At 35.4% G+C, this 17,063-nt stretch overlaps 1 long non-coding RNA gene across 2 annotated transcripts; it reads right to left on the bottom strand.

The window, feature by feature from the left end:
• Positions 1–12,122: 12,122 nt before the first annotated feature.
• Positions 12,123–16,389, bottom strand: LOC103101105 (uncharacterized). 2 transcript variants are annotated; one of them, XR_471533.3, is made up of 4 exons: positions 16,014–16,389; positions 12,533–12,673; positions 12,356–12,438; positions 12,123–12,246 (listed from the first exon to the last, which is right to left on the bottom strand). It is a non-coding gene; the product is annotated as an uncharacterized LOC103101105 (long non-coding RNA). The 2 variants fall into 2 exon arrangements; XR_008913981.1 differs by having other exon boundaries at positions 12,123–12,438; positions 16,014–16,381.
• Positions 16,390–17,063: the final 674 nt, after the last annotated feature.

The following is a 17,063-nucleotide window of genomic DNA, read 5'->3' as shown; positions in this document are numbered from 1 at the left end:
AACTACATAAACATGATGAATAGAAACAAATTACCCATATTACTCTATCTAGCAGGTGATATTGACCTATTCTAAAATGCATTATTGGACTAATTTTAAAACAAAAGAATCAAAGTAATTGATTAATGGCTGTGGGAGTGTTGCCTCCATCAATAGCTGAGTGTATTTTGAACTCTTTTCAGTATGCAGTGTAGAGAACTGAATTTTAGACAAATAAACAGCATTTTGAAGTGAAGAAAAGGAGAAGAAATTATTCCAAAGAGATCATGTGAAGCTGTTTTAAAAATTGGAGTGCCTGCATTTTCTTAAGTAATAGTTTTAACTACATTAACCTCTTACCAACAAAATGTATTTTTTGGAAGTCTCAGTATCAGCCTGGCTGAATGAGAGGCTAGTCACCAGATGAACAGTTTTTTAGCCATAGCCCCTCTCAAAGTCTAAATCAAAGAGAAGTGTCTTTCCCTATTGGTGTCTAGATAGTCAAAATTACACATTTTTGAACCATCCTCAGCAGTCAGAAGTAAAATCTTCAGGTTGAAAAAGCTCCCCTCCCCCAATAGGTCTATTCTAACAAATGAATTTCAAAATGTTTTAAAAAGAGAAAAATAGTAAATAAGCAAAATCAATTACTGGAATAAATTTTTCCTCCCCAAGTTTCAAGAATATACTTGATTTGAATGGTTGGTTATCTTGCTGCATCCTTCAAAAGGAGAGACTATTGTGCTTTGGACCTTCCCCTAGAATAGACTAAAAAAGAGTATGCTCCTTTTCAACAAACAGGACCCTGACACATAGCTATCTTACTTTGCATTTTTGTTTGTTTTCTGAGGGATCTAGAGACATCAGCTATTTTTCAATTAAACAATTTGCCATTGAAAAACCAATAGACCTTAAAGTCTGACTCAAATTGGCTAATCACATGAGCATAGAGTCATTTAGGAAGAAAAGATCACATGATGGCATTGAGAAAGGTAACAGGCTATAACTGTCACTCAGGAAACTCTCCCTTTGATTAAAGAAAGTCACTGTCTTTGACAATTTGCCTCTCGCCCGCCTCCTATCTGATTCTGGTGAGTTAGAGATATTCCTTCTTCTTAAACAGGTCTGGGGGCCCATTGAGCGCAGAGCAGCCCATTTGATACCAGTCTATTAGTCACCCCCCTCCTTCAGCTCAATGCATATTAATGGAAGTCGTCCAAACTCTTCTTCTCTCCTCACTTAACAAGCATAATAATAAATGAATATTTAAACTAGCTGCAGATATATTAAATGGAAACAAATAGGTTTCATTTGTAACAAGTGCACACAGGTTAATTAACAAGAAGGAGCTTTTGTGTTGAAACAAGGCTCCCTGATGCTGTACGTGCAGGTGCCGTTAAGGGCCAATTGAGCTCCATAGGATAATTATGAAGTACCATTGTGCTCTTCCGTTTGTTAACAAAGTGCTGCCTGCAATTTGCCTAAACCTATAAACCATCATCTGTGATCCTCAGCAGCAATTAAGTGACAAATATCTTCTCATCGGAGACTTGGGAAAACAAGAGAGACATCATAGCATTTAAGGAGCCAGATGGATATTTTAGAATGTCATCTTTGAAGGCTTCTCTTTCAATAACAGTATAAAACTGAAACATATTTGGTTCAGTAAGGGGGTGGGAGGGAGCTAGGCTTGAAAAAAAGATGGGCATCCTGAATAATTGAAGGGTTCTATGTTGGAACAGCTTTTGATTCTAAACTCTTGGAGTATTTAACAAGTCTAATAAAGCTATGTAAAAATGTAGGTCTTCTCATTACAGGACTATTGAGTCGATTTGTTTCTCAGGTCCCGAATACAACCATAAATTGTGAGCTATGTAAAGGAAAGAAGAACATCTTTGAGTTTAAGGAGGAAAAAAGGCCGAACAAACAGCAGCATTTTCTCCAGGGTATAAGTTACTAATTAGTTTCCCAGAAATAGCTTATTCCTGAAAATGAGAGATCAGCAAATGTTCTCTCTCTCTCTCTCTCTCTCTCTCTCTCTCTCTCTCTCTCTCTCTCTCTCTCTCTCTCTCTCTCTCTCTCTCTCTCCCTCCTTTCTTCCTCTCCTCTATCTTCTTTCTTTCTTTCTTATGCAAACATACACACAGAAAGCAATTTTCAACCAAGTAGTCTTCTCCTCCTCCTCCAGTAAACTAATTTATCTTGAAGTTTTGAGGATGTAACATTTAAAATGCTTCTGTAAGCATGGCAATAATTCCAGGAGCTATAAACTTTACAAAGACACTGTTGAATTAGTTCAATTAATTGTCTGGTTGGGAGAATCTCCAAAAACTTGCAGAAGCTCTTGTTTTTATAGTTAAGGATCTTCAGGGCATTTAGTTGCCTACATTAAACGATGCTGTCTAACTGGTCTCTGTAATTGGTAGAGCTAAAAGGCTATTCAGTAACATTATAAAAAACAATTATAAATGTATGAGTTTCGCTAGTCAGTATGCGGTTGGTTTTAGATTTTTTTTAAATTTTATTTCCAAAATAATGGCATTTACAAATGTTTTCATGAACCACAGAGAAACTGCTGCTTGGTGTGTTTTAATATAGTATTAGGTCAACAGCTTTCTTGAAAGAACAAAATCAACCCAGGGCCAAACAGTCAGACAGACCTAATTAAATACTCCAGGAGTAAGAAAAGCAGTCGGATAACTAGAACAGGCTTGACCCTTTTCTTTGTACTTTGCTGGGTTTCTCACTACCTTTGCTACTTTCCTCTGGATTTATTTTTTAATGAATTATTTAAAAACAGCCATTTCAGATCTACAATTAATTTTCAAAGAATTGGCAACAGTTGGAAATGATCACAACTTAAACAGCTTGAAAGTGGTTTCTATCTTGTCAGGGAAACAGAATTTGTTCTCTGGTGACAGTTTCACTAATCTCCTCTTGGCATCTGCCCCTCTGCATAGTCTTTAAAATATTAGTGGTGAACCCCTATTTCCAACAGGGACAAAATGCAAATATCAGAAGGCAGCTTTCTCTGTTTACCTAGATATTTTCCTGCTCTGTGAAAGGATGGAGACTAATGGAGTTCATTTCGGTAGGTTAAAAAATAGGTTATAGAATTTGGGAAATTTTTGTTATCATTAAAGAGCATAGTTCTGTGAAAAGGTGAAATATTGGCCCTATACAGCATATTGCAAAAAATGAAAGTGCTTAATAAACATTTTCCTTTGGTTATTACTTAAAGTAACCTTGTGGAGTAGTTGGAATTCTATCCTAAGGAACAAGATGTTGAAATCATGCTATTTGGATTCTTTGTTCCTTATCACAGTAATAGAGGGTTGGAGAGGATGTAAAAAAGGTCTCCAAGTCTATTTCTCTGCCCTCAGGTAAAGTTATAGTCAATTCTCTTCAATAGAAGAGAATCTATTATTTTTAAAGGTAACTAAGCAAAATGTTCTTCTGTAGTCAATTATAATATTCATCAGTCTTTACAGCTAGACAAAATAATAGCACAATAAATTAGCAGCTAAGTGACTTATCCAAAGTCACACAGTCAGTGAAAGAGTTGGTATGGGATATGAACCCAGTGCCCCTGGCTCCAAATTCAGGGATATTTCTGTTATATACCACTTCCAAGATGTCTTGTGGCTTATTTTCTTTGAAGGACTATAAACTAAGGTAGAAAGAAGGTTCTATAGTTTTATATGAAGCCCTAACTGCCTATTCAAGATATCACTTCTTCATGGTGGTCTCTGACTAATTTCATTTTAGAATAATGGCAAGACCCATCGTTATCCTCTATTCTTCACCACTTTCACTTAGTTGATGCAGAAAATGAAACGATGTAGAAAAGGTAAAATGTAAGCCTCTAAAAGGATTGTTTTTTGTCTTGTCATTATGTCTTGTCTTCAACACAGTCAGGACTTAAATGTTAAGGACGAAGGAGATGTACTTGTCCAAAATCACATAGCTCAGAGTTGTAAAATGGATACAAGTCTCTTTAATTGAGGTCTATCATTCTTTCCATTGTTCTACCTCCAGTTCCCTCTATAGGACTTGAATTGATATTTAAACCAGTTATTAAAATCTAGACAGCCTTAATCTTTTTATTACTGCATATAGAAAAGACAGGCTATAATATGTCAAGGACTGAGAAGTTCCTTCACACATGTAGATCACAACTCATCTATCATCTATAGTTTGGGAAAGTTGCCTGAGGATTGAAGGATTTGAATTTTTACTTTCAGAAGTATCAACAAAACACACTCACACAATTGGATTCATTACTACTTTTTAAAAATTCTTTTAATCTCCTTTCACTGAAATTTGTGTTTCTGTGGGTGTGTTTTGTTGATATTTCATAAAATGAAAATTCAAGAAATTTTTACTGTTCGAATTTTTAAAAGATTCTAACCAACAGTCAATAACAACTATTCTTTGATTTGTTTCACCAAGAAATCATACTAGTATTTCTGGTCAAATGCTGTTGTCATAAACACATTGGGACAAGCTGTTATTTTTATACTCTTGAATTTTGTCATATTTTTTGAAATTTGTGTATAAACTAGAGCTTAGATATGCATTCTTCATAAGAAGATCTAACAGTAGTTACATAACAGCCTTTCCATACAGGTATCTCAAATCTGGCACAATTTTCAGTCATCAAAATAAGTGGATCAAAGGCAAGTTTCTTAAACAGGTGCCTAGGATTTCAATTCATACATCATATCAATAAAATATACTCTTAAACTGGTTTTTGTGTATTCTGAAGCAGACTCTGAAATGCTTCTCTCCTGGATATGGACCAGGAGCAGTGTTTTATTAGTTACTCAGTCTTAGTAATATGGAACAGGCAGTAACAAGTAGCATGGCTCCCCCAAACTTCTGCTAAACTAAATATCTATAAAGGAGGAGTAGTTCTATAATACAATGCTTCATGATCTCCTTATTAAGGGAGCCTCCTTTTACACTACCGAGCAGGGGATCAGAAAACAGCAATAACTATAAGTAAATTACTAAATATGGTTGTTGCAATGTTGACCTGGAATCAGATGGAAATTTCAGATTGCTAACTTAAAAGGTCTCTCTTTCAAGAGCTGCATAAAACAGAAATATATTTGGAATGAAGGTAGTTATGGGTTTAGGGTAAGGTGGGATCTATATTCAAATATTATGATGGGTAATTTGAATAATTGAACTTCATAATGAGTACTTGGGGCTGATTTTTTTCATTAGCTACTCAGCAATGTCTGGTTAATTGTGGCAACTGGAAACGTTAAGCTCTGTGCTTGGTTATTCAGAATGAACATACATTTGATGGGCTAGCAGTGTCTGACTTCTCTCTCCTGCTGACTGACTTGTGGTTAGTTCACTGCTCATTAGTCTTTACACCAGAGTATATAGAAGGAAACTTGGTAAAAGTCAAATAAGTCCATTTGGAAGGAAATATCTTGAAATGAAAATTCTGAGTGGAGAAGTCTTTACAAATATGTCAGTTTAATGGGGAAAGGGCAATACATCTTTTCAGAGAGCCCTAAGCCACAGTCATTAACTTCTGAAATTTTTTCTTTAATTTTGTAATAAAGTGTTCTCAATCATTAAAGGAGATCACAGTTGGTAACTCCAAAATAGATTGCAGTCTCTTTTCCAAATAGTTTCCAAGAATGGAGATGGTTTTTTAATATTCGCCTTTCTTTTTCATAACCTCCATGATTTTTTGTTCTTGTTGTCATTTTTTTGTTTTATGTTGTGTTATCGCTCCCTGAATCCAGTACTTGTTGGGCATGATTTTTCATTGAGACTTCCTAATGGTGAGGGGTAGATGGGAAGATGAAGGATGATCACTCAGGTGGTTGAATGGCATCCCAAGTTTCCCTGGCATGATGAAGTTATTAGTACAAGACTCCTTGAGACTTCTACTTGGCAGGAGAGGAGTTTAGTAGTGCCCCGCAGATGATAATCTCCTTCTTGGCTCCTATCAATGAATTGCACTGTATATCTGATGGCGGATTATTGTTGATTTAATGTTCAAATATTCTGAGGTATATTGGGAGATAGGAAACAGGGACTAAGGGGAGGTCCTAGCCTGAACCTCAATGGTCCTTGGCCCAAGCAGCTGCAAAGCAAAAACCTAGGTTTCACTGTCCCAAATCCCAATAATCTTCTTAATAATAATCAATGTATCTATTAGGACTAGGGACTGATCCAGGCAAGGTGCACTGGGTAATGGGGAGAGCCAAACTCTGGAGCAGAGAGTCCTTGACCCTCCGGGTCTGAAGAGGATATCACTCTTCAGTGATGGTCCATGGAGTATTTGGTTGATGTATCTGATTTGGGTTGAGGATATAAATGAGCAGTGAGTAGCTGAATCCTTATGGCTCTTGGTGCCATCACCCAGCAAGGAATTGCTTCCTTCCTCCTTTAGATCTTTCCTCCAAAAGCCCCAAGTTCTCTTCAGATCTTTCCTAAGTCCCCACATCCTCTGCCCAATGGTCATAGCTGTCAATCATACTTCTGTCACAGTCCCGTTTTTCAAACCCCATTTGCAACCTGCTTTTACTCTCTCTCTCTGTATGTATATATATATATATATATATATATATATATATATATATATATATATATATATATATATATATATATATATATATATACTTTATTCACTAGTTACCTAGGCTGCTCCAGTATTTAATTTTTGAGATTAACTCCAAAATAGACGGCAGTCTGTTTTATAAATGTGCTATATTTCTCAATTTCATTCAGAAAATGAGTAGCAAACTACCTCTTCCTGGTAATCTTGATCTAAGTGTGTTTTCTATTTTGCCACTATTTGCCCTAAATTTTATTTCATTTTAAATAATATTTTCCTCTATTACCTATAAAATAATTTTAGCATTTTAAAATATTTGGGTTCTAAATTCTTTCCTTTCTTCTGACCATTCTTCCTTTTCTCCCTTCCTGTCCTCCCCCAACCTTGAGAAAGTAAGCAATCTGATATAGATTTTATATGTACAATCATGTAAAACATTTTTCCATATTGATCATTTTGTGGAATTGAAGAAGAAGAAGAAGGAGGAGGAGGAGGAGGAGGAGAAGGAGAAGAAAAAGAAGAAGAGGAGGAGGAGGAGGAGGAGGAGGAGGAAAAGAAGAAGGAGGAGGAGAAACAAGAGGAGGAGGAAGGGGTGGAAGTGGAGGAGGAAGAAGGGATGGAGGAGAAAGAAGGGAGAAGGAAGGAAGGAAAACTTATTCAACTATTGCCCAATTGATGGATATTTCAAATTCCAATTCTTTGCTATCACAAAAAGAGCTACAATAAATACTTTTATAGAGATAGATCTTTCCCCCTTTTTTTTATCTCTTTAGGATACAGACTTTGTAATAGTATTGATGGATCAAAGGGTATGAAGTTTTAGAGTTCTTTGAGTATATTTCTAAATCACTTTCTAAAATGGTTGGATTAGATCACAACTCCAACAGTATATTAGTGTTCCAATTTTCCTTCACCCCCTCCAAAATTTATCATTTTCCTTTTCTGTCATATTAGTCATCATGATGGTTGTGAGGTGGTATCTCAAAGTTGTTTTAATTTGCATTTCTCTAATGAAGAATGATTTTGACCTTTTTTTTTTCATATGACTACAGATGACTCTGATTGGATAAGCTGAGCCATGACTCCTTAGACCACAAATATCAGATCCTATCATCAGCATATAATGATCAATAGTTCCTGATTGCTAGGTGATTTTTATAACAAAAAGTTCTTGTAATATACTTAGGTTGCTATTGCTGGATTTTTCTGAAAAAAAAAAAACTAATCTCAGGAGAGACATACCTTATTCTCTCTCTGATTTTCTTATTTTGCTCTTTCTACATTTTGCAAATAAATTATAAATAAATCTCTTTGGAATAAATATAAATCCATACTCTTTAATAATCCAGCCCAACCCTTTTAAACTTAACCCATTTCCCTCCTTACACTATTAAGTATAGACCAGAATCATCTGTTATAGAAAAGACAAAAAATTGATGTAACAGATTACATATATACAGTACTTTTTCTAGTACTTTTGTATTTTATGATCGATCAACCAATGAACAAATACCTTTTAAGGGCCTACCACATGCTAATCACTGTCTCACTAAAATGTGGTAGTCCTTGGTCTTAAAGAAATTAAGTTTAACTAAGGAGATATAACAGGCCCATAGATAAGTATATACAGAGGCAATATATGGCCTTGGATTCCCTCATGGATGAATAATTATACCTGTCTCACAGGCATTATCCTCCTCCTGTTATAGATGAAGAAACCAGAGATTATTAAGTATCCAAGACTGAGTTAGAGACAGATCTAGAACTGGAAGTAAAGTCTCTGGATTCAGTATAGAGTAATTTTTCCACTAGTATGTGTTGCTTAAAAAAAAAAATCATCTATGAGCTAGCAGAGAAATTTGGAAGTTAATTTATTAAACTTTAAATTAAATTAAATTAAGTAAATTTTAATTTTTGTAAATTGCTAATGGTTATGATATGGATATGATCTGGGATCTCACAGCTCCTTTAAGGTCCAGGAAATTTTTTTGTGGACCCAAGGGAAAACCCCGCCTATTTCGCCTAAATATCAGAAAACACACCATTTTTCTTTCATTTCTTTTGTTAAGTTAAGTTTATTTACAAGCATTTCAACCTGTCCTTCCCCTCAGCATCATTTGGAAGATATATACAAACACACACACACACACATATAGTCTTTTATGTTTCCATTTTTCAGTTCATTCTCACAATTTGTTTTTCAAGTATTAAATCTGTAGCTGTATATGATGCTTTTTTGGTTCTACTCATATCACTGTTCATTATCCTGTGTACTTCTCTCAAAGCTGGTTTTATTTTTAAATTAGCCTTTAATTTTTAAATGAGTAAATTATATTTTAAATTAGTCATTGTTTCCCATCACACTCAGATACCAAAATTTGTTTAGCTGTTCCCCAATAGATGGGCATCTCCTCAATTTCTAGTTCTTTGACGCCAACAAAGGAGATATGCAATACTATGTTTCCTTTTTCTCTGATCTCCTTGGGAAACAGACTCAGCAAACAGACTCAGTTGGGTCTAAGGATATACCGAAATATTTTGAGGTTTTCAGTTTTCCTTTCCACAATACACAGTTATATAACTGTGTGCGTAATACAAAATTGCTCTCTAGAAGGTTTGGATAAATTTACAGTTCCACTAACAGAGTATTGATGTCCTTATTTTTCTACATCCTTTCCATCATCTGTCATTTTGCTCTTTTGTCATTTTAGCTAATCTGCTGAATATGAGATGATAATCCAGAATTTTTTGGTATGTATTTCTCTAATCAGTAGTGATTTAGGTTATTTTAAACACACACACACACACACACACACACACACACACATATATATTTGATTTCTTCAACTTAAAAATGTCTGTTCAACTTTTGCCTACTTATCAACTGAAAGATGGCTTATTCTTACAAATTTGACAAAAATCTCTCTATATATTGGGTATGGGGCTTCTATCCACAAGGCTGCCTATAAACATTTAACCTGATTTTTACTTTCCTTCTAATCTTGGCAACATTTGTTTTATCTGAACAAAAACTTTTCAATTTAATGTACTCAAAATCATTCATTTTACATCTCACAATGCTCTCCATCTATTGTTGACTCTCAAATATGCCTTTCCTATTCATAAATCTGATAAATATTTTCCCTGTTCTCCTAATTTACTTATGATATCTCATTTTACGCCTAGATCATGGATCCATTTTGATCTTAACTTAGTGAATGGTGTAAGATATTGGTATATACTTAGTTTCTACTTTCCAGTTGTTCAAACAATTTTTACCAAATACTGATTTCTTATCCCCAAACCTGGAGTTATGCTTTTGTCAAATCTAAAGTTACTATAATCTTTTACTATTGTCTGTTGTATAACTGTCCTGTTCCACTGATCTACCATTCTATTTCTTAGCCAGTACTAGATAATTTTGATGATTACTGTTTTATAATATAATTAAAAATCTGGCACTGCTAGATTTCCTTCCTTTACATTTTTTTCATTAATTCTTGATCTTTTGGTATTTTCAATTGGAATGAAATTGTATAAGTAGGTAAATTTATGTAGAATTGTCATTTTAATTATTATTGACTCTACTCATCTTTGAAAAATTAATGTTTCTCCAGTTATGTAGATCTTACTTTCATTGTGTAAAAGGGGTTTTATAATTATGTTTATATAGTTCTGGGTCCATTTTGACATATATGTTCCTAGGTACATTATTCCATCTGTGGTTATTTTAACTGGAGTATCTCTTTCTATCTTTTTCTTGCAGGACTTGTTAGTAATATATCTATTTTAATATATATATATAATATTGATAATTTATGTGGGTTTGCTTTATATCATGCTATTTTGCTAAAATGAATGGTTTCAGCAACTTTTTGGTTGAAACTCTAAGATTTTCCTCTTATACCATAATGTCTGCAAACAGACAATTTTATTACCTCTTTGCAATTCTCATTCCTTCTCTTTCTTTTTCTTCTCTTATTGCTATTGCTAACATTTCTAATATGATTTACACCAATATTTTAGCATATTATATAGTGTCAATAGCTTAGTAGAAACTGTAAGCCCTCTAGCTAACAAAAGTCCCTCAAATATATTCTTTACAGGTTTTCTGGAAAATTGCTATTTTTAGCTTTTCTAAAATCACAGGTACCTCCCTCTCCAAAATTTCATTACAAAGCACTTGCTGACTTCATAGTACCACTCCTCCTTTGTGTACATTCTCCTGATGGTATCTTCCAAAGTTAGGACAGAGATGGGTATCAGGTCACATTGGTGCTATTGAAAGTCACAGTCTAAATCCTAGAAGGTCAGAACCAGGAAGGATCATAGAAATTAGATGATCTAATGCTTTCTTTTTATTTCTAGAATAGAATAGCTTCTAGAAGAGTCCCAGAAAGCTGCAGGGATAATATACTAAGATTATACCGATAGTGCTTAGTAGTTCTAGAACGTGAACTCTAGTTGCCCAACTCCAAATCTAGTTTTTTTTTTTCCTTTACTATTATAATGCCTTAATGAAGTTGGAGTGGTTCTGAGTATTGGAACTAAATGACAGTAGAATGAGCAGGACAAGCCACCTGGGACTCACTGAGCTGCTCATATATAGGGAGCAACAGCTTCTATTTCTTGAATATAGGTCCAATGTAACAAATGGTAAGACATCAGAGCCCCAGGAGTGACAAGTAGAGAGGTGGGTAAGTACTTAGATCTCTTCAGAAGTATAACTAGGGCAAAGCCATAAGGACTTTTTCTCAGGACAGGAATTCTGGGTTGGGGCATGCATACAGAACCATCTTGAGGATTGTTTTCTGCTGATTGCTCTCTGGTACTGATAGTCTATTCAGAGGAGAGCATTTTCTCCCTCTGGAGCAGTTGAGGAAGTTGATTGTGTCCCACAGCTCTCTTCATTCTCCAATAGGTTATGCTCCACATGTGCCCTCCCCTCAATTCGCTGCTATTTTTCTTAGGTGTAAAAATATGCTAGTTACAACTTAGAAGGACACCTTCATTCACTAGGTATGCTGCACATAACATTCAGGCAAATCTTTCTATCCTTTCCAGTGATTGTTGGTTTCTTCTCAGGGTGCTTACAATAGTGCCTGCTACCCTATGGCCATTCAATAATTGCGTCTGATTGACTTACATGTTAATTTTTAAAGGAAAAATGGCACCATTCTTAATAATTTTCCTTTAGCTGACTACTATAGTGAAACAAGTATTTATATGATAATATATGAATTTATATAGCAAATATTACATTCTCTAGCAGACAGCTTTCAAGCACCATGAGATAAAATACTACTGTCCTTACAACTAGAAGCTATTAACCTAATTAGTGTACTAAGCATAAAATATAAATGATAGTACTATGTTGTGAAAAATAATTGAAAATAATGGCTACCTAAATTTCAGAATTATACAAATGATACAATTATTTTACCTTATAAATGTTGAGGTGGTAAGAAGATTGTTAAGTAAATGGATTAAAGAGATATGTTTTAGGACATCTTGTAATCTCAGAATTACCCAATAGAATTGAACATAAAGCTTTGAGTTCAATTTAGATCTGCATCTTTAAGGTTGGCTGGGGAGGAAAAGTTTGTTGGATGTCGTACTGTAGTTCATTTGAAGCATGCTTGCCTTCTGCTGGTTTAATAAGGATATTAGGCTAAGGCTTTCTAGGGGAAGATTAAGAAAAGGTTGGTAAGCAATGAATGTAAAAAATCATACAACTCATGAAGGGCTTAAGTCTTAGAGAATATCAGCAAACATTTACTAAGTACCTACCATTCAGCAGGCACCATAGCTAGGCACTGGAAATTAAAGCCAAAAATTAAAACAGGCCCCTCCCTCATGGAATTCACTTTTTCCTGGGAGGAAACATACAAAGATATCATTGTTTTGTTTTTACCATTCTGATTTCCTATCCTGCCCTTCCTTAACCCTCTGTCTCCACCTCCCTACCTTATATCCTTTTCTTCTTCATCCCTCTTCCTTCCATCGACATGCTTTTTTCTCTCTGTCTCCTGTCCGCCTAGCCACATACCTTTGTTCCTCATCTGTCCAAAATGAAATGCCAGGAAGAAATGAAGAAGGAAAATGGTCCTGAAGCAGGAAACACAGAAGCAATGAACACATCACAGATAGAAGATGTCATCTGCAAGATGGGCTATGATAAAGTTTAGACAGGGCAGGATTAAAGAGAAAATAAGCATGAGCTTGGAAAGGGAAGGAAGCCAAATGGATACTTGATGAACTTGGGAAATCTTGCAGAGATTAAATTCTTTGATTTCCACATATGCAAAAATGGCTGACCCCTAAGGTTTCTAATGACTTGAATACTGTGCTCCTCTGATCCCATTATCCTTAATATATTAATTATCAACTTGGGTCCAACTGAGGTCCAATCAATGTCTGTCAAAATAAGAACAGAATTCATGGGCTTAGAGGAAAAAAATTAGTCAAACCAGTCAGAAAAAGAGTGGGACTAGATCAGAGAGGCAGCTACCTACAGTGCAATATTAAAAGGACTGGGGGAATTATGATATTTTTAATATCCATTTTTATAAATGCATATATTTTAATGTAAAAATGCCACTTGCTCTCCATAAGCATTTAGTTCTTATAAGATAAATGGCATGCATTGTATCAAAGACTTAAAGCTTTCAATGGTCAATAACCCACAGGGGACACAGCTCCAAAGCTCATTTAGTATCCCATAACCATATTCTGGGCTTAGAATCAGTTAATTGGTGTCATTTGTACATCTCCTCTGGGAAGCCTTCCTTGATCTATCTACCTAAAACTGATCTCTACTTCCTAAAGTCTCTAATGATACTATTTGGAATTCTCCAACATACTTGTTATATTCAAATTTGTATAATGATGTTGTCCTATCTTCTCTCCTCTAAATGAATATATAGCCCTTGAGGACAAAAACGATACCTAATTTTATCTTTGTATATCCATAACCTATCATAGTACACATATAATGGGTGCTAAATACACACTTGTTGAACTGAGTCATAGGAATCCTCCCAAAAGGTAGGATGCTGATCCCCACCCATTTCTCACTATTTCTGATGGTATCATGTAGATCCCATCTTAAATTCTTAACCCAAATTTCAGATTTTAACCTAAAAGTCTACAAAAGTAGCACCAACTACCCTGGTTCACTCTGTGTCTTTATGGTAACTCTCCTTCTGAAATAGAACTCAGAATGGAGTTCAGATGTGCTATACTAGACAGAATGTGATCTTAAAACATTTCATCATAGTTCATGCCCCAGATCGTTCTATAGTATCTTCCTCCCTCTCTTGTTCTTAAACCAGGATCCAAATTCATTGCTGAGTCTACCAAGCCTCACAGACATTCAAAATCACATAAAACTCACTCCCAAAACACACTACTGTCATTCATAGAAATACCTAAGAATAATAATAACTGTTTTTGAGTCCTTCTGCACAGTGATGCTCATGGATTCCAGGTCCTTTAAGAAAGTTAGAAGGTCCCAAAATATTTATAGAATCTCTCTTTGTGATGGCAAAGAACTGGAAATTATAGGAATGCCCATCCACTGGGGAATGGCTAAATAAATTGTGATGTATGGTTGTGATTAAATACTACTGTTCCATAAGAGATGATTAAAAAAATACTTGGAAAGAAACACATGAGATAATGAAGAATGAAACAAATGGAAACAGAGAACACTATATATAGCTACACTTAATATTTGAAGAATAACTTGTAAATATTTACCTCCAGAAAAGATGAAAACTTGAAAAACATCACTTACATATATACTTTGTTTACCGAATCATGCCTTCTATGGTGTGAGGAGGAAAGAGAAGAACTGAAAGAGCTGGAAATAAATTCTATCTATAATAATTTTTTTAAGAAAAGAAAGCTAGGTGGTAGAGTGAATAGAGTCCTGGATCTGGAGTTAAGAAGACCTTATTTCAAATCCAGCCTCCATCATTTATTAGCTGTCTGATCCTGGAGAAATAATTTCATCTCTGCCTCAGGTTCCTTAACTATAAAAGAGAGATAGTAATACTTCCTAAGATCATTCTGAAAATCAAATGAGATAATATTTATAAAGTGCCTGGAACACAATAGGTGCTTAATAAATGTTTCCCTCCTTCCCTTCCAATATTGATCAATATATACAATCCCTGAAGCTGCTTTTTGACATTACTGAATGCCCATACTGCCAGTAATGGCAGATGCTTCCTTTAGGTCACACCCTCTACCCCATGAAAGAGAATGAGGAAATTTTCCATAAAGAGACATGTTTGCATCTTTTCCTCACAGCATCCCAAGCTATAGACACCTTGATTTTTAATTAATCATAAAGGCTTTCGTTGAGGAGCAATGATGAAGTCAAAAGAGGTCTAGATCTTGATTCAAAAGATGAATTCAACTGTCATCTCAAATTCTTATTATTTGTGTTATGCTGGTCCCTCTACTTTGTGGCTCATGGACTCAGTTTCCCCTTTAGTAAAATGGAGCTAATACATAACATTACCTAAGTTGGAGGATTTTTGTGAAGAAAATACTTTATAAACCATAAGAGACTATATAAATGAATTCAAACAAATGATAACTTATTATGTAACTCTTTAGAAACTTGACAAGGAAGTGTAAACATGAAAATTTGAATTAGGATATCCTTCAGTCAATTTATAAAGCCCAGGTTTCTTCTCTCTTTCTCACTTTCTCCTCCCACCACATATACATATATACATTCATATATATATGTATATATACACACACATACACATATATTTATATATACATATATATCTGGAAATTTTGTTCGATATTGTTATAGAAATAGAGCTCCTATCATTATTGACTGTTCAGATACAGATAACTGCTAAATCTAAATATGCTTCTTGGCTTTCTCACTAACTCCATGCTTCCCTTTCCTGTTTACTCCTTTCTTTGGGAATTGTACTTCTAGATTCAGAATTGCTTCAGTCTGCAAACAATTTGAGTAGCTGTCACCACAGGCAAAGTGAGGTGGAAAGTTGAGGCAATTATCTGGATAATTCAGGCAAAACCCCACTCCTCCCCTGGGGTAAAAAGGGTGGTTTTGGGGAGAGGGATCGACTGAGCCAAATTGCTGTCTATATTGATAAAATTCAGGGCATAATCACCCAGCTCTATGTTTTGCCTGTATAGACCCTGATTTATAGTTAATATCAGATTTTGAAATTCCATCCCAACAGATCAGTGAATGGCATACCTCATATGGAAGAGAGAAAACACAAATTGCTACTTATATCTGAAATTCAATAGAAGTAGGATTCCAGTTTTCCATGAAGCCTTTCCAATACTAATACTTGACCTTTAAATTGTGGCAGGTTCTTATAATGATCAGTCTTCCCACTACAATGGCATCACAGTCTGGTACCCCAGACTTCATGTGGCAAAAGTCTACCTTTTGAGGCAAAAAGCCGTTCTAGATCAGTACTCCCAAATCTGAGCTGTTGGATCCAACTAGGACCAGGATGGAGTGGACAGGAACGGGGCGGGGGGTTGTAACAAAATTCCCTTAGTCATTATTTGGCCAGAATTCCACAGCTAACATTTGTCCAGAAGTGAGGCTGTGTGTTATTGGCTGCTGTCAGGGTTCTGAGAAACAATGGCACGCAGTCTCATCTGCTTGTGCCGACTGGTAGAAGCTTTGTTACATTGCTTGGGCTGCTTTTCCTGACTCTCAGAAGTGTAGAAAGCGGCAGCCTGGGAAACGAGAGGCAAAGCAAATCCTTCCTCGCTGGTACATTGGAGGGTCTGGTCTATCATATACCATTATAGTTGATCAGGCTTAAAAGACAAACTCAAATTTTCAAGCAAAGCATTCACTAGAGGACACTTATAGATCGTGTTCTCATCCCAATACGGTTCCCTAGGGAGGAGAGTGCACAGTACAAGGAACAGAGCTGCGGTTTCCCATCAATCTAAGTTTTGCATAAAACAGAAAAGAGCCGGCTGTAAACATGAGTAACTGTCATCTGCATAGCAACCAGAAGGTGGCATAATCTCAACAGTGATTGAAGCCTGTCAGGTCTACTGCAGAGCATAAGCAGATCTACTTGGGAAGGACCTGTTTTGAAAGTAAATTTGACCCTGTGATGGGATATCCATTTACTTGGATTCAGATGTCTCCTCTTCTTCTTTGCACATGCCCTCATCCTTACCCTTGTAAGAGTGCGAAAAGTTGTTTTGTTCCATCCTCTTCTCACTTTATTCTATTGTCCCAGTTTCCTTAAATTGTTTAGGCTCTCAGTCTTGTTGTAAGTAAGTTATTCTCTAATTGAAAATCATTGATTCATGAAATCTAGAGTGATCACAAAAAGGCAGCATGCAGAAAACGTTCTGGTACCTGCTTACCTACTTGCAGCTGATTCCCCCATCTTCAGCTATAAACTTTAATTTCTTTCTCATTTCATTGAAAATAATTTTATTCATTCAAAGAATGATTAATTTC

Source organism: Monodelphis domestica, chromosome 8 (assembly GCF_027887165.1).
Source record: "Monodelphis domestica isolate mMonDom1 chromosome 8, mMonDom1.pri, whole genome shotgun sequence".
Taxonomy (NCBI): domain Eukaryota; kingdom Metazoa; phylum Chordata; class Mammalia; order Didelphimorphia; family Didelphidae; genus Monodelphis; species Monodelphis domestica.
This window is presented reverse-complemented; position numbering and strand designations above follow the sequence as displayed.